This window comes from Pituophis catenifer, unplaced genomic scaffold (genome assembly GCF_029215685.1).
Source record: "Pituophis catenifer annectens isolate HBS135680 unplaced genomic scaffold, rPitCat1.0.hap2 SCAF_2, whole genome shotgun sequence".
Taxonomy (NCBI): Eukaryota; Metazoa; Chordata; class Lepidosauria; order Squamata; family Colubridae; genus Pituophis; species Pituophis catenifer.
The window spans coordinates 6,056,253-6,082,360 of NW_027256882.1; the positions used below are offsets into that span (position 1 = coordinate 6,056,253).

The 26,108-nt window shown below is 49.1% G+C and overlaps 1 pseudogene; it reads left to right on the forward strand.

Annotated features, from left to right (window-relative positions):
• The first annotated feature begins 6,999 nt into the window (after window positions 1–6,999).
• LOC139309268 (H-2 class II histocompatibility antigen, E-S beta chain-like) lies at window positions 7,000–16,669 on the forward strand (annotated as a pseudogene).
• Window positions 16,670–26,108: the final 9,439 nt, after the last annotated feature.

Genomic DNA, 26,108 nt, shown 5'->3' on the forward strand with positions numbered 1-26,108 from the left:
TGAGGCAAAGTATTGGTTTATATTATCCTGAGGAGAGTGACAGATCTCTGTAGTGCTGTACTCTTGGGATGTGAAGATGGCCATAAATTGAGTGGATTGGAATTTTCTATTTTGGATTCTTTGACAAATGGATTACGTTTATGCTAAGCTATAAGGCAAGAGAACTATGGGACTGGGGCATGCAGAAGATCTGGCTGTTACCCCAACACAGTGGTTGGAATTAATAATCTAGATGGAAGACATTATAGACGACACTATATGGAATATAAATATAAAGTCACTCGGGTGGTTTTTTTTATATATGAAAATATTTACTATTGATGAAGGCAGATGGTAATTGAAGATACCGAACATTAGGATGTGATGTTACCCTAACATGGGTAATGGAATTAACAATCCAGTTGAGAGACATTACAGAAGATATCATATGGATTACAAACTTAAAGTCAATTGAGGATTTTATATATATATGTAAATAATTTTTTTTTTTAGTGGAATGGGCAGAAGAATAAAGATATTGAAAATATTATGTATGTAGACCTATAGGAAAGTGGGTGGAGACAGATTAGTTTACTGATTGTTTAGTTTAGGAGAAGGGATGTTATGTTATATCAATATACGTAAGAGATTCGAATTAAGAGATATATGTATGGGGGAGGAGGAAATGGATAGATTATGAGTTGAAATTGTTAAATTAGGATTTATTATATAGTTTTACAGCCAAAAGTTGCTTTGAATGTTGCTTTGAAATGTATAGTATAGGGGGGACATAATGATATTGTTAGAAGGATAGATTATCAGTTGAATAGATGAAATTGCTAAATTAGAATTTATTATATAATTTTATAGTTGAATGTTGTTTTTGAAATGTATAGTATAAGGGGGATATAATAATATTGTTAGAAAGAAAGGGTTAGTATATGGGGGGTGGTACAAAAGGATGGTAAAGTATTATATAATCTGTTATTAATTTGGGTTTTATTTTGGAGAAGCCACAGGGGGAGGGGAGGGGGAGGGGGGTTAGGGTGGGGGGGGAAAGGGGGGAAAATTTGTATTTGAAAAACTTTTTCAATAAAAAAAAAGAGAAGGAGGTTGGACTAGATGACCTCCAAGGAATCCATCTGAAGCCATTCCTGGTGCAGAAGACATTGCCACGGAGGGGAAGACCTGCTCTGTGGGAAAAGGGGGGGGGAGTTCAATGGGGCAGCCCTGAGTGGAAGACCCCTCCCTTCTCCTCATCACCTCTAGATGCCCCTAGGCAGCCCTCCAACTGAGCCTCGCCCTCTCCAGAGGTCATCCAGACTGACTCTGCAGGACTCGTGGACTCCATCACCGGGGCAGAATTTCCCCCTCCCCTTCCTCATCTGGGGTCTTGGGGCCACCACAGGAAAAATAATTGTAAGAAATAACCCACAGAACTCAACAGAAGAAAGACAAAAACCTCCTTCAATGCATTTGGGTTGAAATAAAAGGGGGGGAAAGAGGGATGGGGGAATATTCTGAGCCTCCCAACCAACCAGAGGAAAGAGATGGAAGTTTCCGTTACTTAGCCGAGGCCCGGAGGAAGCTCCCCCCAAGAGTCCTGGGGGGCTTGGACTCCCCTGGCCTCACCTGGGAGGCAGGTTCTGCGCCTGGTGGAAGAGGAAAGAGGCTCCTGGGAAACCCAGCAGACCAGAGGCCGCCTTGAAAGCAGCCCCCCCTCCTTTCCCCCCATACGGGGCCTTTGCCACCAGGGGAGGGGAGACCCTGGACGGGGCCTTCTCCAACCCCCAGGGAGCCTTTGAGGCCGCCCCTCCCCCTCCTCCTGGCCCCTCCGATCCTCTCTCTGGGAGGCTCCGGTCAGCAGAGAAGCCTTTAAGGTTCATCAGAGAGGACCCAGGAGAGAACTAGGGAGGCTGTGGCCGGCAGAAGCCATGGAGGATCTACGAGGAGATAGTGACTCTTCAAAAATAAAAAATATTTTAAAAAGAAGGAATGTTAGGCGAAGGGTCAATTTCTCAGTGCCATTGTAACTTTGAACGGTCACTAAATGAACCGTTATAAGTCAGGGACTCCTTTCTTCAATGGGCTTTAACTGAGGGAGAAAAGGACTAGAGAGGTATAATGAGGTTGTGGGGGGAAGGGCCCCTTCAGCCGCCTCCAATGGGGCAGAGGACCTTGTGGCTGCCCCACCTGCAGACTCAGCCATGGGGCGGAGGAGGAGGAGGAGGGGAGTCCCTGAGCTGCCCTGAGGGAGAATGGAGGCTTGTTGCCTGCTGGATCCTGGCCAGTTCCTCAGTTCCGCTTCGGAGGAGCCCAGAGCTTCAGGCTGGGGAAGCGAAGCCCAAGCGCCTCTGCAGCTCTTGGGGGCTGGAGAAGGAAGGGCTGCTCTGTGGGGGAGGGGCGTGGGGGGGGTGTCAGGAAGAACTCAATCAAAGTCTTGTGGGGGAGGGGAAACCTGAAAAGAGCCCAGAAGTTCTGCTTTGATCAGGAGAGCGATGGGATCCCACCAGAGTCTCTCTGGATCTGGGGCCAATTTTGTGTGACTGGCTGTGTCCAAACACACAATTGTGGGGCAGGTTCGGACTCTGCCGCCTCCTTCAGCCGCAGGAGGGACCCAGTTCTGGCCTGCTGAGGCTGGTACTGGGCCAGGGTGGAGTTTGACCCCTCCAGCCCCTCCCCCCGTCCCAGGAGAGGATCCAGGCCACCTCAGGATAGGCGCCCTGTGGGATGTCTGCCTGCTGCAGCTGGGAGAGGGTGGGGGCTCTGATCTGGCATCACCAACCATTAGCTGGCATTTGATCCTCAGCCCTCAACAGCTGGCAGCTGCCCAGCCTCCGATGCCCTCACCCAGCTGAGAGAGATCAGCCTGGTTAGGATGGGAGACCACCAGGAAGCCTCTGGGCTGCTGTATAGGCTGAAACTCCTCCAAGACAAGGAGGGAGAAGCTTCAGGTCCTCCTCGAACTCCCCTCCCTCAAAAGATTCACTTCCCTTTCCTCTCCCTGGAACTCTCCCCCTCCCCCCTTTCTCAGTTCCTGCCGTTTGGAAGACCTCGTGGGAACCCAATTCCCCTTGTCCAGAGAGAGGGGACAAGGTTAAAATGAGTGGGGGTCTCACCTTCCTTGGTCCTTGCCCCCACCTCTAAATACAATAGCCTTTTAGCCTTTCCCATTTTCCGAAGGTTCAGGGCCCAAGTGAGGAAATTGGGGGTCTCCAAGCCCCTCTTTACGCTCCTCCCCCGGGAACCGTCCCCCCTTTCCTGCCGGTCTCAGGTGCAGGGTTAGGGTTAGGGTTAGGGAAGCCCGACCCCCAGTCTTTCGTCAGGAGGGAGGAAAGGCTGCCCACGCAGAGCAGGAGGGAGAACTGGGGGTGGGAGGGAGTGGGGAGGGAGCCAGGGGGAAGAGTGAGGGGGAGGGATGAGGAGTGGAGGGCCGAGGGAGGGAGGAGAGTTAGGGGGAGCGAAGAGAGTGAGGGGGAGGGGAAAAGCGAGGGGGGAGAGGGGGAGGGGAAATCAAGAGGGGGGAACGGAGCGCTGCGGAATTCTCTTTCTGACTTCCAGAAAGTCGAACGTCCGTCCCACCCAATGAAAAATGGAGCTTTGGGAGCGTCATCCGTCTCCAGGCAGAGGAGCCTCCGAGGGGTCCGTTGGAGGGGATGGTTCTCGGAGGGGCCGGGGGATGTTCAGCTGTTCAGCCTGGATTTGGCCTTTGTGTCCGCCCATCGAGCCCTTCCGAGGACCCGGGAGAGGCGGAGGTGGGAGTTTGATGGCGCCAAAGGTCTCCTCCTGGCGGGATTTCAGCAGTTGCAAGCAGAGCTGCCTTCCGCAATTGACTGAGGGGGATTTGGTCAATGCCTGACCCTCACCCTGAAGGGCAGGAAAGGGGAGTCTGTGGGGCTGGAGAGGAAGGGGGTCCTCTGGTGGAGGAAGGTCTTGTTGGGCCAGGAAGTCTGACCCCCGGGAGATCCACCCTGCCTAGGTAGGTCGAGGTCAGGGTGGAGAAATGTATTGGGGGATTTTTCTGACACCTGGAAATGCAACACACGGGATCCAGAATAACAGAGTTGGGAGGGACCTTGGAGGTCATCCAGTCCAACCCCCTGTTCAAGCAGGAGAGCTTATGTCCTGGTCTAAGGGCTGCCCAGTTTCCCCCTCAAAGCCTCCAGGGATGGAGCAGCCACAACCTCTGGAGGGGAGCCGCTCTCTAACACCTGCAGGGCAAAGTCTGATCTTGAAGGGCTGGGTGTGATCTGGATGATCCCTTCTTCACATGATGGAGGGATCCAGCCTGTCTGGATAGGTAGGAAGCCGTGGGGAGAAATCTATTTGGAGAGCTTCCTCCCATCAGGAAACGTCATGGGATCTATCGATGGGGAGGGGGCTCCCCTGACTCCCCCAGCCCAATGAAGGCTCCTGATTGGCTCTTTTTTCTCCTTCCAGCAACTCCCGTCCAACCTCCTGAAGGTGAGTTTCTCCTCTTCCTCCCTCACCTGAACCCCTCCCCCTCCCCCCAGTTTCTAAAAATCCTTTAATTCTTCCTTTTTTAAAAAAGAAAAATTCTTTCTAAACAAATTGAACCACTCTGCCTGGCCTCATTGCTCCAGACGAAGGAAAGCCTTGAAATTTCAGATTTTCCTTACGCAAAACTCCACCATGAGGTGCCCTCAAACACCAAAACAGACACACACAAAGCACGAAAACTTCCTCCAGGTTCTGGGATGCTGCAGGAGGGAAGGGGGGGAGGGGGAGGGAGCACTGCAGGCTCTAAATTGCCCTTCCTGTCCCCCCCTTTTCCTTGTGGCATTTCTGGCTCCCCCCTTTGCTGCCTCCCCCATGGCCGCCCCATCTTCCTCTTGCTCAATAGGAAACCTCTGGAGGGAGGGAGGGAGGGAGGCCTCCCCTTTGATTAACCCCCTAATTAAGTCAATTAGGGACAATTTCCCTCTTCTCCCTGGAGCCCCCCTTGGCAGCCTCATGGCTGAACTCAGACACCCCCCCCTTGGAAGTCCCAGGGGAGGAGATGGGGAGGCATCACCTGAGAACCAATTAATCAATGCAGCAGCCCCTCCCCATCTGGAATTGGGGGGGAGGAGGGGGGCTCCATCCCTGGAGGTCTTCAAGAGGTTGGAGAGCCATTTGTCCGGGGTGGGATAAGGGCTCCTGCCTCGGCCAGGGGGGGCTGGACTAGAAGATCTCTAAGGTCCCCTTCAGCCTTTGAGCCTCCCTCTCCCCATCGCCCTCCCCCCACCCGAAGCCTTTGGCCCTGTTATGAAATGGGGTTGAGGGGTACCCCGGACCGTGAACCAGCTCATGAGCAAACACACTGAGACCGAAATAATTCTGACAGAGGCGTCTTGTGTAAAAATATAATTTACTTTAAAACATTTAAAAAGCACTATGTCTTTAAGAAAGCACATTAAAAACAAAGTCTTATCTGGGTATGTGAAGCAAGGCTATCTCCCTAGATTCCTCTCCACAATACCGAAACAGCTCACAAGAGAATAAAGCTAGCATGAAGGTAAGCAGCTTCGGTGTCGATACATCATCAAGGTAATTGAAGTGGGGGCAGCACAAACTTCACAGCTAAAAGTCACCTGAAGTAAAAACAGTTCAAACAGCAAACGGTGCTTGAAGTGTGTGGGAGGAAGAATGTCCAGCAACAGCAGTCCCGATGATAGCTTGCGTGCTTCAAAACAGCAAAAGGCAAGCATCCATAGGAGTTTCTCTGCAACAGTGTCTGGAGTCCTTATCTGTGCTTCTTCTCCCATCTGCGACGTTGCACTGAGCTCTGCTTGCAGCTTCCAGCAAGAGCTCTTGCATCTAGGCCTAAATCCAGGGTTTAGGCCCAAGTAGCAAGCGAAAAGGTCCTTGCTTATATGGGGAGTTAACCTGCAATTAACTAGGGCGGGGAAGGCTTGCAGGTAATTGCAAAGAGGAGATGGCTTGATTGAAACCACACTGTTTGTGAGTAGGCAAGTAGCCACAGCAATCCTGGAAACACTCGTGACAGGTGTCCCCCCCCAGCCCCTCCTGCATGGAACATCATAAAAAGGAGCCTTTTGTTTTAGGGGCGCTTCCTGTTCCACAGCCAATATATCCAAATCTCATCACGATTCCACTCTAGAGCTGCACAATCAGATGGAAAAATTTCTTCCAAAATGTCACTTTCTATATATTTTTTTTTCTGCTGAAAGTAGAGATTGTGGTGCATTATGGGAGAAGATGTGGACGTTCTCCGAGGAAAGGAGCGGGAAGCGGAGGAGAAACGGCCGAACTTCATTCTGGGATCTTCATCCGGGGCTGCTTTGCAAGGAAAAGGGGGATCCCGACCCACAGAAAGGAAGAGGGAGATTCCTACCCATTTGGGGTTGGGGAACGGGAAGGAGGTGCAGGGGAGACGCGTGTTGCAAGGAAGGGAAATCGCCGTTTTCTCTTGTGAAGCCAAGAAATCCCTACGGAGATTCCCCCGTGAAGGGGGGTTGGGGGTTGGGGGTTGGGGAGAGGATCCGGGTGGATTAGGAGGGATCCCTGCAGATCCCCTCCGCCTCTTCCTGCGTGGACTGTCAGCTGAGGGTTTTCCTGGCTTCCCTTCGGATTGGGGGGAGCGTGTGACCCCCAAGTCCTGGCTGGCTGTGGGGCTGCCCCTCCCCCCTTGTCATCCAGCGCAGCTGCTGGGGGCTCCCTCCTCCCCTTCTGAGCCCCGAAGGACCCCTCGAGCTCTGGATCCACTTTGCCCTCCTGGACTCTCGGCTGATCCAGCTTAGGCTCCTTCTGGGCACTGAGGGAACTCAAAGGGCATCTAGTCCGCCCCTCCAGGCGCACAAATAGGGATTGGATGAGAATCATGGGTGGGTGGGAAAAGGAAGTCCACCCTCCCCTCCGGAGCTGGCATGAAAGACCCCCTAGAATGCAGCCCCCCAAAACTGAAATTATTCCCCCTCCCACTTTCTCCGCTTCTCTCTCTGCTGGGAACTATCTCCTGCATCGGGAGAAGTCAAGGGAGGCTCTGCCCGGAGACCGATGACGCTGCAGAAGGGAGGATTCCCATTGGTCCTCCTGCTCTTCCTGGACACTCCCAAGTCCAAAGTCCGAGGAAAACTCCCCCCGCCCCCTCCAGACCCTCCGATTCCTCCTCTGGGGCTGGGAGCCTTCGCCTCTTTCTCCTCCCTCTTTGGGGCGCTTGTGGGGAGCCTCCATGGCCTTTGCTGGGCTCCCCCTGATGCTGCTGCTGGGGGCGCTGGCCCGGATCCCCGGAAGCGAAGGGGGGGAGGAGACCCCCGGTAAGGAGGGGGCTGGGCGGGGGAGGGGGGAGGAGGGGGCTGGGAGGGACCCCCGGAGGAGGGAAAAAAGCTGCTGGGTCTCCAGAGCCTCCAACAGCCTCGATCTCTGCGTGGTCTCCTCCACCTTTCTCCCCACATCTCCCCCAGGAGGACCCCTCCCCCCTTCCCCGATTGTAACCAAAGCGGGGGTCTCAGCCGGGCCCTTCTCTCGCCCCCCCCGCAGCGTCTAGGGGGGAGGGGGCTGCAGGGAAAGAGGAAGGGGAGGAAAAGCGAAAGAGGGAAACTGAGGCATTTTCAGCCCTGAATCCCCAGAAGGAAAAAGAGGCATTTGAGCAAAAGTCTTTGGGCTTCTTCAGAAACTTCACTTTTTCTCCTCAATCTCAGATTGGAGGCTGTGAAGGTCAGGCAAGAGGGGGGCTTCGGGCCCTTCTGGGGAGCCTCTGAATTTGGGGAGGAGACCAAAAAGCCCCCACCCCCGTAATCCCCCTGGAGGGGAGGGGGAGTACTGAGGGAGAAGGAGATTGGGGGCTCCCCTTTGTGAAGGGGGCTGGAGACCCTCCCTTTGAGGTGCGGGGGTGGCAGGGGGTCTTTTTGGGGAGGGGGAGAGGAAACAGGGGTGATCCCTGAGAATCCCCCAAAGGGAGGGAGTTGGGCTGAAGATTCGGGGGAAGAAGAAAAGCTGGGGGGACCCAAGGAAGGTGCGGGTTCGAATGGCTGGGAGACCCAGGGAGAGTCGGTCTAGATGTCCTCATTATGCCCCCTCCCCATATGCCCTCCCAAAGGAAGAGAGAGTGGGGGGTATGGACGTTACTTTCCCTCCAGCCCTCCCCCCCCCCAATTCCTGCCCCTTGAGATCCAACGTTTCCTGCAGAGAGGAGATCTGCCCGACCAGTTGAGCTTCTGCCTGCCTTTTTCCTCCCTGGGAGGCTGGAGGAGGTCCCTCCCCTTCCCCCCATTTCTCCCCCCCTTCCAGACCCCCCCCCAGGAAGCCTCCCTTCCTTTCTGGGACTGAGAGAGTTCCCTTTCCCTCCTCCAGGGGGCGTCTTCCTCCAGTCTCTCTCAGAGGGTCCCCTGCCATCCTCCCTCTCCTCCTCTGGGAGCGATGGGCCCTGGAGTCCCTCCTGACGCCCTTCCTTCCCCTCCTCCTCCCCTTCCCAGCCAATTTCCTGTACCAGTGGAAGCACGAGTGCCGCTTCCTCAACGGGACACAGCGGGTGCGGTTCCTGCTCAGGTATTTCTACGACCGGCAGGAGATCGCCTGCTTCGACAGCGACCGCGGGAAGTTTGTGGCCGTCACTCCGTTGGGGCAGGCCGATGTGGACAAGTGGAACAGGGATGAGCACTTCATGCAGATCGTGAAGGCCCAAGTGGATTCCGTCTGCCGGATCAACTACCGGGCGTTGAACTTCGAGGCGGCCAAGGTGGAGGAGCGCCTGATTGGCCGGAGAGGTGAGTCTGGGAGGGAGGGCGGGAAGACCCCTTGCAGGGTCAAGCTGAGGAGTTTGTGCAGTTCCTGCATGATAAAGTCGCTCGGATTCGGGAAGGCTTGGACTCCAACTGGGTGAGTCCAGGGGGGGAGATGGGGGCAGGTCTTGAGAACATTATCTGGGAAGAGTTTGACCCTGTGGCTCCCGAGGACGTGGACAGGATTCTGGGCAGGCTTAGTGCTGCCACATGTTTATTGGACCCGTGTCCCTCCTGGTTAGTACTGGCCTTCCGGGAGGTTACAGGAGGCTGGCTCCAGGGGATTATAAATGCCTCTCTGAGTGAGGGGATCTTTCCTGCCGCCTTGAAGGAGGCGGTGGTGAGGCCCCTCCTCAAGAAGCCTTCCCTGGACCTGGCTGTATTAGCAAATTATCGTCCGGTCTCCAACCTTCACTTTCTGGTGAAGGCTGTTGAGAGCGTGGTGGCACGACAGCTCCCCCAGTACCTGGATGAAGCTGTCTATCTGGACTCTTACCAGTCGGGCTTCAGACAGGGGTACAGCACAGAAACGGCATTGGTCGCATTGGTGGATGATCTCTGGAGGGCTCAGGACAGAGGTTGCTCCTCTGTTCTGTCCTATTAGATCTCTCAGCGGCTTTTGATACCATCGACCATGGTATCATGCTGCAGCGGTTGAGGGGGTTAGGAATAGGAGGCACCGTGCTGCGGTGGTTCTCTTCCTTCCTCTCCAACCGCTCGCAGTTTGTGTTGGCAGGGGGGCAGAGGTCGACCTCGAGGCGCCTCGCATGGGGAGTGCCACAAGGGTCGGTCCTCTCGCCCCTTCTGTTCAACATTTATGTGAAGCCGCTGGGCGAGATCATCCGTGGTTTTAGGGTGAGGGTACATGAGTACGCTGATGACACTCAGCTGTACATCTCCACCCCAACGAGGCCCTTGACGTGATGTCCCGCTGCCTGGAGGCCGTACGGGTCTGGATGTGGAGAAATAGGCTCAGACTCAACCCTTCCAAGACCAAGTGACTGTGGCTACCCGCATCCCGGTATAGTCAGCTGACGCCATCGCTGTCTATAGGGGGTGAATCTCTACCCCCCACAGAGAGGGCTCGCAATCTGGGCGTCCTCCTGGATGTACGGCTGTCTTTAGAAGAGCATATGACGGCCGTGGCTTTTTATCAGGTTCGCCTGATTCGCCAGTTGCGTCCCTTTCTGGACCGGGACACCTTGCGCACAGTCACTCACGCCCTTGTTACCTCCCGGCTGGACTATTGTAATGCTCTCTACATGGGGCTCCCCTTGAAGAGCAGTCGGAGGCTCCAACTGGTCCAGAATGCGGCCGCGCAGGTGGTTATGGGTGCAACTCGTTGCACCCATGTAACACTGTTCCTGCGCGAGCTGCACTGGCTCCCAGTGGTCTTCCGGGTGCAATTCAAGGTGTTGGTTACCACCTTTAAAGTGCTCCATGGCTCAGGACCCGGGTACCTTCGAGACCGACTTCTGCCACCGATAGCCTCCCACCGACCAGTCTGTTCCCACAGAGAGGGTCTCCTCAGGGTGCCATCAGCCAAGTTATGTCGGCTGGCGACACCCAGGGGGAGGGCCTTCTCTGTGGGAGCCCCAGCCCTGTGGAATGAACTGCCCCCGGAAATACGTAAGATCTCCGACCTCCGGGTATTTCGCTGTGCACTGAAGACCCTGTTGTTCCGACAGGCAGGGCTAGCTTCATAAATTGAGTTTTAAATTTGGAATTCTTAAATTTCTGGGTTTTTTTAGTTAATTGGCCTTAAATGTAATATTTTTAATAATTTTTTAAATTTAAATTGTGATTTTGTATTGTGTTTTTACTTGGCTGTACACCGCCTTGAGTCCTTCGGGAGAAGGGCGGTATAGAAATAAAATTATTCTATTCTATTCTATTCTATTCCCTGGGAGGGGGACACCAGAACCCCCCCTTTCATTTCATTCCTTGGGATCCTCCCGGATGGAGGTTTTACTCCTCATTTATTTATTTATTTATTTATTCTGCACTCTCAGATGGACAAAATCTTCTTCCCAGGCTCCAAACTCTCCTCCTGCCTGGAATCTGGGATCCCTTTGATCCATTTCCCCCCCACAAGAAAATCCACCCTAATATGCAGTGATTCACTTAATGACTGTGGCAAGAAAGGTCGTAACATGGGGCAAAATTCATTGAACAAACGTCTCACTTAGCAACAGAAATGTTGGGCTCAATTGTGGTCCTAAGTCGAGGACTCCCTGTATCTACATATATATTTCTCTCTATCCCCAATTTATTTTTATCCTATTCAGGAACCTCCCGTCTCCCTCCCTCTTCCCACCCAGAAGCCCCTCCCTCTCTTCCTCTGCTCCAGAAATGCTGCTTTCGGCACTTTGGGATTAAAAAAATGTGTTTTTTTCTTACCCAAAATAATAAAAAAAGAATTAGTGGACGCTTTTACACCTGTTGTCTCCTTAATATGGATCTTTTGCTTCTTTTGCTTCTTTTGCTTCTTTCTTCATTTCAGTCATTTCTAGTCCAGCAGCTTTTCAATCCAATAAAGAAAGAAATGAGTAACAGAAGCAGCCTAGAATTTGTAATCATGATTCAATGCTTAAACCGAGATGTAAAACCCCCAATGATAGGAATCCTGATCTCTTCCGTCTTCCTTCCTGGGGAGGCTCCTGATTTGGGGGGAGAGTTCAAAAACACCCACAAAACTGAATTTGGGTTCATAAGAAACAAATCAGGCCTCCATTCAGCCCTGAAGCCTCAGATTCTTTCATTCTTCCCGGACCACCCCAACGATGCCCTTGAAGTGATGTCCCAGTGCCTGGAGGCCGTACGGATCTGGATGGGGAGGAACAGGCTGAGACCGAGTGGCTGTGGTTTCCGACGTCCCGATATAGTCAGCTGGCGCCATCGCTGACTATTGCGGGCAAATCATTGGCCCCCACGGAAAGGGCTCGCAACTTGGGTGTCCTCCTGGATTCACGGCTGTCTTTAGAAGAGCACTTGACCGCCGTGACCGGGAGGATTTTTCATCAGGTTCGCCTGATCCGCCAGTTGCATCCCTTTCTAGATCGGGACTCCCTACACACAGTCACTCACGCCCTTGTCACCTCTCGTCTGGACTATTGTAACGCTCTCTACATGGGGCTCCTCTTGAGGTGCACTCGGAGGCTCCAACTGGCGCAGAGTGCGGCCGCGCGGGTGGTTATGGGAGCAACGTGGAGTTCCCATGTAACACCGCTCCTGCGCGAACTGCACTGGCTCCCGGTGGTCTTCCGGGTGCGCTTCAAGGTTCTGGTTACCACCTTTAAAGCACTCCATGGCTTAGGACCTGGTTATCTACGGGACCACCTGCTACCACAAACAGCCTCCCACCGGCCAGTACGCTCCCATAGAGAGGGGCTCCTCCGGGTGCCGTCAGCCAAACAATGTCGACTGGCAGCCCCCAGGGGGAGAGCTGTGGGGGCACCTATGATCTGGAACGAGCTCCCCCCGGAGATACGGAGGATCCCAGATCTGCGCACCTTCCATCGTGTGCTTAAAACGTTTTTATTTCATCAAGCTGGCCTGGCCTAAATCTTCTCCTTTTTTAAATTTAAATTTTAAACACAAATTTTAATCTGTTTAATTATGGGGTATTTTAAAATTCAGCCAAATTATTTAATCCGTTTTAATCTATTTTAAATTTTGTATCTCTGTGTTTTATCTTCTGGCTGTTCACCGCCCTGAGTCCTTCGGGAGAAGGGCGGTATAGAAATGTAATAAAATAAATAAATAAAATAAATTCTCTCTTCCAGATTCCTTCAATGTTGCCTACATTTCTTTTTCTACATTTTATTTCTTTCTGTAATTAAAATCTATATTTCTATCCACTGATGGGGTTTCAGAGGCCAAGCATTGCACAAATCAAGGATTTTAGCTGCCCTTGTTGCTATTCGGCCTTTACAGAAAAATTATATTCCTTTATTAGAATCAGAGAAGCCTTGAAAGCATCATCACTTAAGAACTGGTTAAGTTTAATGTTCCCATTGGGAGCCCAGAGATTCTCCAAAAATAACATCTCACCATAGAATCCAACAAGATCCTTCTTCCATAAGACGAAAACCTGCAGATCCTAAGAGAGAAAAGCCTCTTAGAGCATTTGCTCCATCCGGGAATTATTAAATATTTTAGGGGAACCCACAGAGATTTTGCTCTCCACATATTCAGTCTGGAGACAAAACTCATTTTCACTCCTAAATTCTTCCCTGCAAACCTGGGAGGATTTTCAGCTGCCACATAAGATGCATTTGGAAATCTTTTTACTACCAAAGAGGATATTTTCATGGAGATAATAATATTCAGCTGTTTAATTTGTTTCTGGACGATGTTTAAAGTTTATTTTTCCCCTACAAACAGCACAACATTCTTGTCATCTGGCACAGTACTTGAAATAATTCTCATTCCAATAATATTTAACAGAGATATTTCACTTTCACTTTTATTCATTTATCTAGTGATTTTTCATAACCTCCAAAAGTGCCCCAAGTGCCAATTGTGTTGGTGTTGTGAGTGTGTCTCTTTTGTGGGCCGCTCAGGGCCTCCCTCCCTCCTCCCCCCTTTTGGGGGTCTCTGGGGGGATTTTCCCTTCAGGGAAAGTAGCTTCATCAGCTGCCCAAACACCCCAAAGCCCATCCTCCCCTCCTCTTTTCCTCCCTTCCCTCCTTCCTTCCTTCCTTCCTCTGGTTCAGGGACAGGACCAAAATCTCTGGATGGTTTGTTGCTTTAGCTGCTCAGAAGCTTCATCCCCATAAATAGAATGCATTTTCATTATAAATTCAAAATGGTGATCCTGAATTTCATTGTGATTCATATAATTTCTTCTTCATCAAAAGTATTATTTTTACTTCCATGTAAATACTTCAGACAAGAGGCCAATAATTCTCCAGGGGTTCCTCTTCTTTATTAAAAGAACAGGAATATTTATTAAATTCTGTGTATTTAGAGCAAATTGTTGATCAGGCTCCAGTTTAGGAGACCTTTGAGTCTCTTTGGGGGAATTTTCTCTTCCTTTTTCTCTGACTTCTGAGCCGACTTTTCTCTCCGGAGAGATCCGGGCGTCTCCTTCCCCAGAGAGGCCAAAGCTTTTCTCTGGACACCAAGAGAGGCTCTCAACCTTCCCTCAACTCTCCCCAGAATTAATTCAGCCTCCATTTCTCTGGGAAAAATCACGTCTGACTCTTGTTTCGGTTGCCAGGTGTCCACTATTTGAGCGGACAGTCCACTTTTTTCACATTATGTTCACTATTTTTTTTCACAAAATAGTGGACATTTTTTCATTCAAAAGCTTTATGATGAAATGGTACGTAATCTAAAGCTGTACAGTCTAAGACAATAAGGATATGAAAATCGTGTTTTGTCTTTTTTTTCGTAAGTTAGAATGAGACAAAAATCAAATGCTCATTGCAATAATCACATTTTACACGGCTTGGAGAGTGTCTCTAAGACTTTGGGTTGGTTATGGCCACTTTGGCAAATAAATTTAATAAATAACTAAGTTTACTAAACAAACAAACAAACAAATGTTGTGGTATTAGATCTAATTAAAAGTGTGATTTCATTTTCAACGAGATCCCAAGAATCATCCGACTCGTGCTGCGTCTGTCCTTCCCGTCTTCTGGGTTATTTCTTTCCATGTCCACCACATCTGGCAGAAGGTTCCTCCACCTCTGGGACGTTTCCAGCCTTTATCCCAGTCGGACTTGCCTATTTGGGGAATTCTTTTTGGAGACTGTAATTGGTCCCAATCAGGAAGGATTTAACATTTTTCCCTCTTTCAGGATCCCTTTTAATTTCTTGCTGAAATTTACTTTGGAAGATGACTTAAAACACAGAATATTTTCAGGAGTGAAAAGGGATCTTGGCCTGAACTAACCAACTTGGTCTTCCATTCTGGGCCCTGTTGTGTCTCTCATGTGCCTCCTCCTCCTCCTTCCCTCCAGCCAAGCCCACCGTCTCCATCTCCCCCACCAAGATGGAGCCCTCTTCCCCCAACACCATCCTCCTTTGCACCGCGACGGGCTTTTACCCCGTGGAGATCGAGGTCCAGTGGCTGAAGAACGGGCAGCCGGAGGAGGAGGGCGTGGCCTTTGGGGAGGAGCTCCAGAACGGAGACTGGACCTATCAGCTCCAGGTGATGCTGGAGACCCAGCCCCAATGGGGGGATGTCTACGCTTGCAAGGTGGGGCATGCCAGCCTGGAGGCCCCCATCACCATCCAGTGGGGTAAGCCCCTCCCTCCCCTCCCTCCCCTCATGGTCTGTGGACCCCATCCTGCCCTGAGAAGGGGGAGAAACCCACCCCATGGGGGGAACCATAATGGAGCAACCTGGGGGAAGGTGGGCCTGATCCTCCTGCTCAGGTGAGGCTCCTTCTCCTTCCCCAGAGCCCCGTTCCTCCAGCTCTGCCAGGAGCAAACTCTGGACGGGGATCATGGGGGCCGTGATAGGAGTGGCCTTCCTGGCTGTGGGGCTCTTCTCTTACCTGAAGAGCAAGAAAGGTGAGTCTGGGGGGCTGGAGGGGAGGTTGTGGGGAGGGGACCCTCTAGGGGAGGCCACTCATCAAGCTTAGCAGGTGGCCAAGAGGGTTCCTTTGAGAAATACTAACATAAATTTGTTTTTGAGGAGATACTAAGGGAAGATCCCCCAAACTGTTATGGGCTATCGATGGGGAGGGGGAATCTCTGAGTCCTCCAGCCCATGAAGGTTTCTGATTGGGTCTTTTTCTCCTTCCAGCAACTCCCATCCAACCACCTGCAGGTGAGTTTCTCCTCTTCCTCCCTCATCTCAGCCCTTCCTACAAGTTATTGGTGGTTTTTTTTAATTCCTTAATTGTTCCTTTTTTAAAAAAAATATGCCTGAACAATATCTCCTTGCTTTGGATAGAGCAGATTTTTGGATTTTGGGCAGCTTTTCCTTACAAAGCTTTGAAAAAGTATTGCAATCAAAAACAAAACACACACAAATGCTAAAATCTTGCCCAGAATTTTTCCAAGTTTTGGGAAATTGCCAAAGGGAAGGGAAGGTGGGGGCCATTCCTTCCCATTCCTCCCTTGGGGAGGGAGCACCCCATGTTTACATGCCCCCATGCATTTTGTAAGCAACCCACCCATTCTGTTAGGCTCACTGTTCCCGAGGGTATTCAGGGGACAAATTCCACCCCGTGGCTATTTTAAAAGAGGTGAATCCCGTGCTACTATGCACTGAGGTATTATAGGCCACTTCAGCAAATGGCAGGAGATCTGCCCAACTGAATTGCTGATAATTAACATGGCATCTCAGGTATTGACATATCAGAGTCCCTTGGGAGTTGGGCAGCATAGAAATTTGATAAATTAAATTAAATTAAATTGTTCTATCATTACGTTAGCTCGTTCTACAGCTCCATTCGTACTCAGATGGAAGGGGTAGCTAAGCCCTTGAGATAATAATAATAATAATAATAATAATAATAATAATAATAATAATAACAACAACCCTCTCATCTTAATGAACTCCCTCCAAAACTTTGCCGTGAACTGGAAACCTCCCCCCACTCCGGTCCGAGAGGATCCTTCTTGGCACCCCATACAGACTCCTTTGGGTTCATCAGTTGGAACCTGGACAGGCTCTTCTTCCTGACCCCCCTTCTCCTTGTGAGAATTCACACAATTTCTGGCCAAGTGAGCCCAGGCTCCCCCCTTTGCTGCCACCCCCCATCGTAGCCCCGTCTTCTTTCTTCATATGAAGCATCCCAGCCTTTTCCTCCCTGAAATGGGCGGATTCTCTCTCTATGTGTCCCTGCCTGTCAACCACCCCCCCTGCAGTGTGGGTCTGCCTTGGGGGTGGGGGATGAAAGGGAAGAAGAATATGTTATTTACAGTAAAGGTGTCTCTTTATATTCTAATTTTCTTCCCCATCTTTTTTTCTACAGCACTCATGAATTAATCCTGCTCTCTGATGCAAAAGCATATTTTTTATTTAACAGCTGAAGACTCTTTGTCCTGTTTGCAACCTTTGAAAAATGAAGGCTGAAGGTGGCAGGTTGGGGGGAGGAGGAGAATGGCAGCCTGGACCTTCTCCTGCTGAGACACATATAGACCCTAGCTTCCTTTCAGGGCCTCTCTTCCTTGTGAGGGAGGGGTGGAGACCATCTAAACCAGTGGTCCTCAACCTGGGGGTCGCGACCCCTTTGGGGGTCGAACGGCCATTTCACAGGGGTCGCCAAAGCCCTCTCTCGCCCCCCCCCCATGCCTTCACTCACCCTCACCCTCTGCCTCTGTTGGATCGCCAGTCGCTTACCCCGCCCACTCCCAATCTATTTCTGCCTCCTGAGTCCCAGCTGATGGCTAGAGTGAAACAAACCATTTAAATTCTTGCCGCGGGGCTTCAAAGGGCCGCCCTACAGCTGATCAGTGTTAAAAGAAAACAAATGAGGAGACCAGTGCCTGCAAAAATAGAAAAAAAACAGCCCTTTTCAGCTTAAGCATAGGTTAATTACCATAAGTTGATTTGATCAGCGTCCCGACTTTCAGCTGATTTGCTCTCAGCTGTTTTGCAGAGGGCTGTGTTGCTAGCTAGCTGCAAAGAGGTAAATTCCTGGAGCAGATTTTTTTCCCCCTAGCTATACTGAAAAAGCGAAACTGAAAGTAAAGCAGGGTCTTTGCTGCAACGTGACAAAATGAGGCAGAGAGAGATTTCTTTTTCTTTTTTTTTTTTTCCTCACCAAAAAAGGTAGGTGCAAAACTGCAAACAATGGGAAATTTAGGGCAAAAGAGGAGGTTCAAGATTTTAAAACACAAAAGAAAAAAAGCTCTATTTAACTAGGGAATTGTAATAATTGAGATACTATTAATTGTATATTGTGTTGAAAGCAGAAATGGTTAAGTTGTGGTTTGGAGGAATATATGGGAGAAAATATTTAGTTTATTATTATTGGTAAATATAATTAATTGATTTGTAAGAAATTGGATTGCATGGAAATAATTGGAATATTCATGTTCATATTGCGCACTCCGGCCCCCAATGCGCGACTCGTGTCCGGGGTTGCACAGAGCCTCAGGCCCCGGGTCCATGGCTGATGTTATGTAATGCCAGGTCAGTTGTTAATAAAGCCCCCCACATTTGTGATCTTATTTTGGAGGGGGGTGCGGACCTGGCAGGTATTACGGAGACCTGGTTGGGCCAAGAGGGGGGAGTCCCACTCGTTGAAATGTGCCCACCAGGTTTCCGTGCATTTCATCAGCCAAAGGCCCAGGGGAGGGGTGGGGGAGTGGCGGTGATTATTAGGGAAGGTCTTTGTCCGAGGGAGACCACTGTTCCTCAGATAGCCGGATGCGAGTCCCTTTTTGTGAAGTGGGGCTGAGACTCTGGCACATGACTCGACTGAAGAGCTGGTGGCCGCCTGGGAGAGTGTGGCCGCTGGAGCTTTGGACCGCGTCAGACCGTTGCGGCCTCTGACCCGATGCCGATCTCAATTGGCTCCTTGGTTCTCTGAGGAGCTGAGAGAGATGAAGCGTCGGAAAAGATGCCTAGAGAGCATTTGGAGGGCTAGTCAATCTGATTCCGACCGGACACAGGTGAGGTCTTATATCAAGACCTACCTAGTGGCGATAAAAGCGGCAAAATCTAACCATTTTTCCTCTCTTATCGCATCTGCAGAGAACCGCCCAGATGCCCTGTTCAGGGTGACCCACTCCCTTCTTCGGGGGGGGGGAGTGTGGGAAGATCCCTTGCAGGGTCGTGCTGAGGATTTTGTGCAATTCCTGCATGATAAAGTCGCTCGGATTCGGGATGGCTTGGACTCCGATTGGATGAGTCCAGGGGAGGAGACGAGGGTAGGTCTTGAGAATGTTATCTGGGAGGAGTTTGATCCTGTGGCTCCCGAGGATGTGGACAGGGTTCTGGGTAGGACTAGTGCCGCCACATGTTTATTGGACCCGTGTCCCTCCTGTTGGTACTGGCCTCCCAGGAGGTTACACGAGGCTGGCTCCAGCTAATTATAAGTGCATCTCTGAGTGAGGGTGCCTTTCCTGCTGCCTTGAAAGAGGTAATGAGGCCCCTCCTCAAGAAGCCCTCCCTGGACCCGGCTGAATTAGCCAACTACCGTCTGGTCTCCAACCTTCGTTTTGTGGCGAAGGTTGTTGAGAGCGTGGTGGCACGACAGCTTCCCCGACACCTGGATGAAGCTATCTATCTGGACCCGTACCAGTTGGACTTCAGACAGGGGTACAGCACAGAAACGGCATTGGTCGCGTTGGTGGATGATCTCTGGAGGGCTCGGGACAGGGGTTGCTCTTAGATCTCTCAGTGGCTTTTGATACAATCAACCATGGTATCATGCTGCAGCAGTTGAGAGGGTTAGGAATAGGGGGCACAATTCTGCAGTGGTTCTCCTCCTTCCTCTCTGACCGCTCGCAGTTTGTGTTGGCAGGGGGACAGAGGTCGACCTTGAGGCGTCTCGCATGGGGAGTGCTGCAAGGGTCTGTCCTCTCACCCCTTCTGTTCAACATTTATGTGAAGCCGCTGGGTGAGATCATCCGTGGTTTTGGGGTGAAGTGTCATCCGTACGCTGATGATACTCAGCTGTACATCTCCACCCCAGACCACCCCAATGATGCCCTTGATGTGATGTCCCGCTGCCTGGAGGCCATGCGGGTCTGGATGGGGAGGAACAGGCTCAGACTCAACCCTTCCAAGACCGAGTGGCTGTGCCTTCCGGCGTCCCGATATAGTCAGCAGGTGCCATCCTTGACTATTGGGGGTGAATCTTTGCCCCCCACAGAGAGGGCTCGCAATCTGGGTGTCCTGCTGGATGCACAGCTGTCTTTTGAAGAGCATATGACGGCCGTGGCCAGGGGGGCCTTTTATCAGGTTCGCCTGATTTGCCAGTTGCAGCCCTTTCTGGACCGGGACGCCTTGTGCACGGTCGCTCACGCCCTCGTCACCTCCCGGCTGGACTATTATAATGCTCTCTACATGGGGCTCCCCTTGAAGAACACTCGGAGGCTCCAACTGGTCCAAAATGCGGCCGCGCAGGTAGTTATGGGTGCAACTCGTTGTGCCCACGTGACACCCCTCCTGTGCGAGCTGCACTGGCTCCCAGTGGTCTTCTGGGTGCGATTCAAGGTGTTGGTCACCACCTTTAAAGCGCTCCATGGCATAGGACCCGGGTACCTTCGAGACTGACTTCTGCCACTGATAGCCTCCCACCGGCCAGTTCGCTCCCACAGAGAGGATTTCCTCAGGGTGCCATCGGCCAAGTTATGTCGGCTGGCGACACCCAGGGGGAGGGCCTTCTCTGTGGGTGCCTCAGCCCTGTGGAATGAACTGCTCCCAGAAATGCGTAAGATCTCCGACCTCCAGGTATTTCACTGTGCATACAAGACCCTGTTGTTCCGCCAGGCCGGGCTATCAACATAATAATTTTAAATTGGGTGTTTTAAATTTCTGGGGTTTTAAATTGAGCCAAATTATTTAATAATTTTAAATTATTTTAATTGATATTTGTCTTGTGCTTTTAATAGGCTATACACTGCCCTGAGTCCTTCGGGAGAAGGGCGGTATAGAAATAAAATTATTATTATTATTATTCATATTGATTAATATACAAAAAAGATAGTTATATAACTAATTGATTTATATTAAAATTTGAATTTGTATTAAACAACTGTATTACATAATTACATAATTAACCAATGTGAGGATGGATATAAAAATAGATGACAATGCGAAGGGGTATAATATAGAATAGAAGGGAAAAATTGAATTTGATTCAGATTAGAGATGAGGATGAAGAGTAATATTGTTTTTTTAAAAAAATAGATGAGGAATAAATATGGCAAAAAGGAAATATAGAAATTGTAAATTTAATTGAAATGACTAAACACTGTTTAAATTTGTGAACCGGCCAAATACTCTGTTCAAAGAAAATACATTGTATGTTTGTATGTGTGTTTCTAATTATTGCTATTTATTCATATTTGTTCTCTTTTATTCTTTAAAGTTTAACAATTCATTCTTTATCTTAATATCTTTATATTTGTTTGGGGTTGGCTTTCTTCCCTTTCATCTTTTTTATTGTACAGCAATCTTTCTCCTCAAACCTACCACCTCTCTCTTTTCTTTCCTTCTTACTTTCTCTTCCTCCCCCTCTTCTTCTCCTCCCTACTTCCTCTTCCTTTCTCCTTCTCCTCCTCTCTTCCTCCCTCTCTTACCCTCACTCCTACTCTAATTTCCCTTCCCTTCCTTCATCCCTCTCTATTGCTGTATCCTTTTGTGCATATGGACTACTCAGAGGGCTGAAAACATTTTTTGTGACTGGTCCTCGCACTTTTGACCAGTCCTCGAATTTACGACTGTCCTCACATTTTACGTTTTTGCCCTGTTTTGTCACCATGGTGAGGAGAAGCAGTTGTGAAATGAGTGACACGGTTGTTAAGAATGCTACAATGGGCATAAATGATGACCAGTCATAAGTGCGAAGACTGGTCAAAAGTGTGAGGACCTGTCAGAAATCACTTTTTTCAGCCCTCTGGGTAGTCCTTTTGTGCCCATGGACTACTCAGAGGGCTGAAAAAGTTATTTTTGACTGGTCCTCGCACTTTTGGGAGGCATTAGGAAGGTTGAGAACCACTGATATAAACTGTTGCAGTTTTTCCTGCTCCGGCTTTTCCTTATTTAAAGTTACCAAAAGTTATTTCTTTAGTAAATTTGCAATAATTGCTGGGTACTATTAATTGGATTGGCTTATATTTTTTGTTACCTACGCATTTACTTAATCCATTATTTGAATCATTGACTAAAAAGAAAAAGCCAGGAGATTTAATTATAGTTTCATCTGTAGTATGTGCTACAGTTGAGAAAATTAATAACATCTTGAGTATTTAATTTGTGGATTGAATCTCTCATAGAGATTGTCAGTTATTTCTTAATATTTCCTACTAGTAAACTACATAAAAATATTGGGAGTTTTAGAACAGCAAAAAGTATATTGTATTGAATGGCTTTATTTGCCTCATTACCATCAAAAATGTTTTACCCTTGTTGAAAGACAGAAGAAACTTAGGCAGAGTTTCAGCCCCCACCTTTCTCCATGGGACATTAAGAAGCTGAAGCCACCTTATTTTCCACAACAAAGGAAGGACGAAATTACAGGGGCCAGCAACATTAAAGCAGATTTGGGACACAGGAAAGAAAAGCAAACACCCAAGAAGGAAAAGAAATCAAGTTAAAGCAACTAGAATTTTTAACACATGAGGAAAGGAGAAAAACACAGAAATAGCAAGCTGAATAATTATAGGGAACAAACAATTACAAAGGGCTAGGAAAAACAGAGTAGACTATAAAACAATTATTTATTAAGAATTTCAAAAGACTTTAAAGGGTCACATAGAAAATCAAAAGATGTTTTAGGATATAAAAAAGGGTTACTCTTACAGTTTAAACAGGCTAGTCTGGAAACGCTGTGCTTGCATTTATTTCTTGCCTGCTTTCCTATAAACAAGAAATTGATTCTACTCTCAAGCAGCTCGACTCAGCACCAAATGGCTTCCGGTAACAGCTCTTGATGGCAAACGTACAGCTCAATTAAAGCCTGTTATTCTCCCCATTCATGTAAATCTGTGGGGGAGAGATTTGATGTTGCAGTCTCAAGCAGCTGACCTCCAATCATTTTGAAGCAATCTCCCAGCCGGGAGTTTTAAATTCAAGAAGGGAAAGTTCTGCCTCTCAGCAATCCTTTATGTCCTAAGTACAGATAAGAAACGTGCAGCTGTATTTATTCTGATGCAATTTACAATCCATAGACACATAAATCATTTTATATTTCAGAAAGCCAATCAAGTTATATTTTTAAGCTCCAATTAAAATATCATCCATACAATGATATACCAAATAAATTTTAGCAATAGATCAAGGTAAGATAAGACCCACTAACCCAGAGCCTCCAAAGTAAATTTAAATTCCACAGATTCCTGAGTGATTAAATTAACCCAGCATTATCTGCTTTGACTCTGGAACTGCAGATAAGAGACAGGAGGAGGAGACATGACTATAGGAAAAAACTCTTTTTTGCTCTGTCCCAAACAACATACTCTATTGATGTTAAAATCATTAGAAAAACTTGCTTCCAATCTTCAGGAAACAAAATATATTCATGGTTTATTCCTTCCACCATCCCAGTATTATAGGTGAAACACAAACCTGTCTCTGTGATGCCTTTCTTTAGCTCTCTCAAAATTTTATATGGCAAAAGATTCCACTGATATTGATCTTATCCCTGGGGATTAACTGTCTGTATGACAAGAAAAGCTTGGAGACCCTCTGTTATTTCTTCCCCAGTGAGAGTTCCCTTTTGTTGCTCTTCCTGAAACCCTGCTCTGACAGCTGAAAATATCTCCTGTAAAGGAGAAAACAATAAGGGAGCTGTCAGGGAACTAATTTCTACTGGCTGTGGAGCCGGCAAAGTTAGCTGGAAATGAGAGGGAGGGAGAGCAGATCCCTGATCAGAAGACAGAGAGAGAGATGGAGACGGTGCCTTGAGTTTATGAGTCCCCATAACTTCTACTGCTTCCTTACATTTTTGCCACAGCAAAAAAAATGCTTTATTTCTGCTTGTGGCGGTGAGTCTAACTCACTTCACTTAATTCCTGCCATTCCATTATCTCTAAGTATTGTCTGCAGCTTTTTTGCATGAAGCCTCTGCTGAGCTGAGAGTTCCCCCCCCCAATACTTATGAATTTTTGAGAGCGAAGTTCGCTGTGGTGCACATGGGCTCGTCCGGCCGAGTAAGCATAGGAGGAATCACGTCGGGGTCACCAGATGTTTCGATGAAGAAAGACGCGTAGGCAGGATGATGGTTCATGGGAAGGCCCCTCGGTGGGAGGGCACCTTGATCAAGGTACCTCAGTGTGAAAGTACCTTGGGGAAGGCACCCTGACTCCATCCAGAAGGCTTCCTTTTATTGACATTTTACAACTATCATGGCAAAATATCAATCAACGTTTACGGATGCTGATTGGCTACAGAAAGCTCGTGAAGTCCATGTGGATCCCTCGTGTTTCCCTCATGTTATTTCCTGTAACAGACAATGGCCTACGTGTTGGGTTGCCATGCCTGGTATGTCTGAGATAAGGTCTTCTGCCACACATCCTGTTTTACATTTCTAAGAAGATTAGGACAGATGGTAACGTTGTTTACCCAGTGCGGTTTGCCGGCAACTGAGATAACACCATCTCCACACATCGCCCCCCCCGCCCCCGAATGAGAGATGAGGAAGAAGCCCAACAATACCCCAGACAGGCACAGAGAGCCCGGCCATGGGAGGAGGGGCCACCGAGGGCAGAGCCACCCCGGTTCAGAGGGAAATTTGATGGGGATCCAGACCAGGTGGCGCAGTTCCTCGATGCAGCTGAGGTCTATATCGAGAGCTATGGGCACCTTTACCCATTCCCCAGAGCCCTGGTCAATTTTTATTTTTATTTATTTTATTTTATTTTAAATTTGTATACCGCCCTTCTCCCTGAGGACTCAGGGCAGTGAACAGCCAAGTAAAACATCAAATACAAATATTAAAATACAGTTAAAAGATATATATAAATTTGGCCCCATTAATTAAAAACAATAAACAAAACAATTAAAACAATGCCATTTCAGAAGGGCTGGAGGGAGAAGCAAAGACTTGGTCATCAGCCCTCCACAAGAATAGAGCCCCCCAACTGCAAGACGCAGATGATTTCTTACAACTATTGCGGGCGAGGTACGAGGAAGTAGGGGAGGACCCATATGTGGAAGACGAACTCAGAAGCCTAGTCCAGAGAGGGAAGCCCATCAAGGAACACATTCGTGAATTCCAAAGAGTCGTGGGCACCTCCCTGACAGGAGGGAGGGAGGGAGGGAGGGAGGCCTCCCCTTTGATTAAGCCCCTAATTAAGTCAATTAGGGACAATTTCCCTCTTCTCCCTGGAGCCCCCCTTGGCAGCCTCATGGCTGAACTCAGACCCCCCCCTTGGAAGTCCCAGGAGAGGAGATGGGGAGGCATCACCTGAGAACCAATGAATCAATGCAGCAACCCCTCCCCCATCTAGAATTGGGGGGGGAGGAGGGGGGCTCCATCCCTGGAGGTCTTCAAGAGGTCAGAGAGCCATTTGTCCTGGGTGGGATAAGGGCTCCTGCCTTGGCCAGGGGGGGCTGGACTAGAAGACCTCTAAGGCCCCCTTCAGCCTTTGAGTCTCCCTCTCCCCCTCGGCCCTCCCCCCACCCGAAGCCTTCGGCCCACCCAGCCCCTCCTGAATAGGGGGAAGGGGGAGAAACCCTGGGACTCTCCTTAAAAGGGGAAGCTGCCGGGGACCCTCCTGGCGCTGGGCTGAACCCCCGATGGGCTCCCCTCCTCCGGTCCTTCAGGGGGATGTTTCTACCCCTCCCCCCCGATTCTCTTCACCCCCCCCAGCTCACCAGCAGCCATTCTGGAACTGAAGCCGACCTCTATGCGGTCGGTCAGAGAACCCCACAGCTCTTATTGACAAGCAGAAGTTTTCCTCTCGGGATTCCTGGACAAGGAACTTGAAATCTAAATTTATGACTTTATTACTGCACCTGCTGACTGCAGCAAGAATTCCTCATAAGCAAAAATGGAGAGAAACCTCCATCCCCAGGAGGGACAAAGGGATGGAATGAAAAAGTGGGCAGAGATGGAGAAATAAACTTTTTGACCAGAGGAAAGAATAGAGTTCCAGCTGTTTTTCTACCTGGAAGCCAATTCTGGACTTTGTGCTTGAGGCAGGAAAAGAATGAAATCTGGACTTTTGGGATTTACTGATTAAGTTAAGCTGTTGGTGTAGAAATGGTTAAAATTTACTTAGAAAAGAAATAAAAACCGAGGCTCCAATTTCACTTGCTGGGAAAAGTTTTTTTCCTCTCTTTTTTCCCACTTCTCCTTCGCGTTTCTTTCTCTTCCCCATTTCCCTAAGACTTTTATTTTCTCTTTCATGCCCTTATAATCTTCATGAAACATCATAAAAAGGAACCTTTTGTTTTAGGGGCCTTCCTGTCCCACAGCCAAAATATCCAAATCTCATCTCGATTCCACTCTAGAGCTGCACAATCAGATGGAAAAAATTTCTTCCAAAATGTCACTTTCTATATTTTTTTTTCTGCTGAAAGTAGAGATTGTTGTGCATTATGGGGAAGATGTGGATGTTCTCCGAGGAAAGGAGCGGGAAGCGGAGGAGAAATGGCCGAACCTCCTTCCGGGATCTTCATCCGGGGCTGCTTTGCAAGGAAAAGGGGGATCCCGACCCACAGAAAAAAAGTAAGGAAGGAAGGAAGGAAGGAAAAGGGGGATCCCGACCCACAGAAAGGAAGGAAGGAAGGAAGGAAGGAAA